Source organism: Anopheles gambiae, chromosome 3, assembly GCF_943734735.2.
Source record: "Anopheles gambiae chromosome 3, idAnoGambNW_F1_1, whole genome shotgun sequence".
NCBI lineage: Eukaryota > Metazoa > Arthropoda > Insecta > Diptera > Culicidae > Anopheles > Anopheles gambiae.
The window spans coordinates 52,297,489-52,300,542 of NC_064602.1; the positions used below are offsets into that span (position 1 = coordinate 52,297,489).

At 42.4% G+C, this 3,054-nt stretch overlaps 1 long non-coding RNA gene across 1 annotated transcript; it reads right to left on the minus strand.

The window, feature by feature from the left end:
- Positions 1–594: 594 nt before the first annotated feature.
- On the minus strand, positions 595–1,872 carry LOC4397748 (uncharacterized). Its single transcript, XR_009765906.1, has 2 exons — positions 1,401–1,872; positions 595–1,336 (listed from the first exon to the last, which is right to left on the minus strand). It is a non-coding gene; the product is annotated as an uncharacterized LOC4397748 (long non-coding RNA).
- Positions 1,873–3,054: the final 1,182 nt, after the last annotated feature.

Sequence of the window (3,054 nt, forward strand, 5' to 3'; positions counted from 1 at the left end):
CTTTCAACCCTGTCAGTTCATACCAGACTAACTGGGTGCCAAACAATGCTCGCGTATTCTAAAGCAGGTTAGACTAAGCTACAGTAAATTGTTTTGAGGCAATAGGGTAACGCAAATCATGTATCATCAATGATTCCGACCCACAAGTGGAGCGGGTGTGCTAGATCGGAGTCGGAAACAAATCCGACCCTACCTCGGGGACCTACTACCGTTAGGACTTCAAGTTGACTCGAATGATAAGTAGTTGTAAGAAAGCATAAACGACTCCGATCCACTGGTGCAGCGAGTTTGGGTCAGCTCAAAGTAGGTTTAATACCCGACCCGTACTCGCTGCACCAATGGGCCGGAATCGCTTATGCTTTAGGATTCGTATCTACCGAAATCGTTGCACATACTACATCTATTTGTACGTTTCGGGTTGACCCGCACGGCTACGGGATGCTTCGGATTGCTCCGACCCGGTGAGTTCCATTTGCCCCGACTTTCACTAGTGTGTGTATGGAAGAACGTGCGTGAGTTGTCGAATCGCTGACCAAGGAGTAGGAGAAGGTAAAAGTGAGTTAATGTTTAACAAGCCCGTTGTAACAATAATAATTAGGAAAAAAAACTTCAAATATATTTGTGTTTTTTGGTAGCATTTATCAAATACGATTTTCCTCTATAACATTGACAATATGTTATTTTCATAACTTTCGTCACAACAATTTACGCAATCACAAAATATTATATAAATAAACACTATGTACAAAACATTTTGATACTCATACTGTACGGGCCGTACACCAGCAGCACCGTGCACCCCTACCGAGAGCACCTACTTGATCAACCTTTTTACACACTCTCTTTTCTGCCGTGCAATGCACTCGCCTCACACAAATGTGGGAATTTGTAAGCTATGATCCCCCTACCTATGTATGTCACGTATGTACCCACCACAAATGCTTCAAACATCATATTCGCTCTGTATTGTACTTGACTCGAGCACAAATGAAATGGACCCCCGCCGTTGTTTAACACTACCGGGACGACATTTATCTCTCGTCTTTTCGCTCTAGCACTTAAATTAAGCTGCACCCGAGTTGGCATGAATTATCTACCACTGGAACAAGACAACAGCACGAACATTCGTTTGCTATGATACGGAACTGAAACAGGAGCAGCATAGACGATCACCCTGAACCCGATGATTGTGGCGAATCGGCATGGAGCCTCGCCGCTTCCCACACATCGCAGTAGGGTCGCGTTCAGGACTGCATAATTTCTAACCCTTTTTATCAATGCTGCTGCTAGATGGCATAAATCCTCGTCCCCAGAAGCTGTAACTGCAATTTCAAACCTGGAGAACAAACGGAACTGGGTAAACAATGCGATGATATCCTTGGCAAATCAGCAGAACTTACTCAGCATTGAACAGGTCAACAAGGAAGTCGTATTCTATTAACGATGGAACGTGATAGGATGAAGAAAACATGAAGCGTTAGTTTCAGCTTCTGCAATCTTATTTATGTTGTTTATTCCCAGCATCAGCTGACCGGCATCGATTTTGACAGACAAATTGTAAACAAGGTTTACAAAATGGTGACCCTCTCAATCGCTCTGTCGTAACCTGTATAGAGTCTAATAACCTTGGAATTAACTGAAGGCTGAAGAGTTGCGTGTTTTCAGTTCTAGCCAAGGATAATGTATTTAGAAGGTTGATTTTTATCGCTTTTGCTGGGCGACATTGTGGGGGACATCTGTCACTCTCTGCATACAAATTTCAATACCCCGCACCAGCCCTCCCCGATTTTTATACCGGAGCCCCCGGAAGAGAAATGTCAAGTCGAAAAATGTCATTTTGCTCTGAACAACTTCACCTTGTCATTTATAACACCTTGGTTCTAGCGTTCAATCACGAATGACATCTCTATTTGACAGTATTGCCTGAGATACTTAAACCTTGGTGTGATCGCACAAACAAGATATACATAAGAAATAGGTGTATGTGTGAGGTATAAACAAATTCGAATTCTAGATTTCTACAAAAGATTTGATGATTTGTTTATGCACGAAATTTAAAATCATGTGAGTTCTAATCTCACGTAAATTGTCCATGCGGCTCGTAGATAATGAGGAATTAATGTGAAAATTGAAAAAAATAATGCTTCTGTAGAAATTTATAAATTAGGTACCCAAACGTCAACCTCTGACAGTTGAGAGTGAAGCGAAGTGATGCAACCCGATGATAGTTGTTATGTCAAATCGTAGAAATAAACCATTGAAGAAATAAACCGTAGAAATTGCCCCTTGAAAACCAAAAAAGCCAAACGTGTTTTCTGTGTGAAAAGTGTGAAGTGAGATTTAGCTACGTTTACAACCTCAGAAGTGGGATTTACTCACGAAAATGCCTACAAAGGACCAAATGGTGTGTGTTTTATCGGATGCTGGCGTAGATTGTCCTGCCAACGCTACAATTAACCAATTCCGGAGTCTGTATGACGCCGTGATGCCGGTGCAAGCAAAGGAAAACAAAATGGAAGGCACACTGTTGGACACTGCTGAAGAATGTGTCGGTAATAGCTGTGCCGTTCAGAAGAAAATTGATCAGCTGGAGGTGGAGAAGAAACTGCTGACCTTGCAAAAGGAAGTTTCGGAGATGAAGCTGCAGAGTAATGCTGAGAAAAACCTTCCCAACCTTACGACAATTGAAAGCTTGGTTCCGTCGTTTAGCGGACAAGATGGCGTCGACATCTCGATGTGGTTCTAGGAATTAGAAAGAGTCTTTCAATTGTTCAGCATCGACTTAATGCAAAAACTGGTAATAACGCTTCGACTGCTTTCCGGGACAGCTCAAGTACTAGCTCGAGCTTCAGGTTTATTCGAATATAATGCTCTGAAGCAAACACTCATCGAAAGATTTCAACAAACATATTCCGTTGAAAGTGTTTATCACGAGCTACGCAGTCGCCGCCTTTCTGCCTCCGAATCGACCATAACATACTTCATTGACATGAAGAATATTGCCAGGAAGGCGAAAATTCCGGAGGGTGAGCTTGTTGACATCTTAATCGAAGG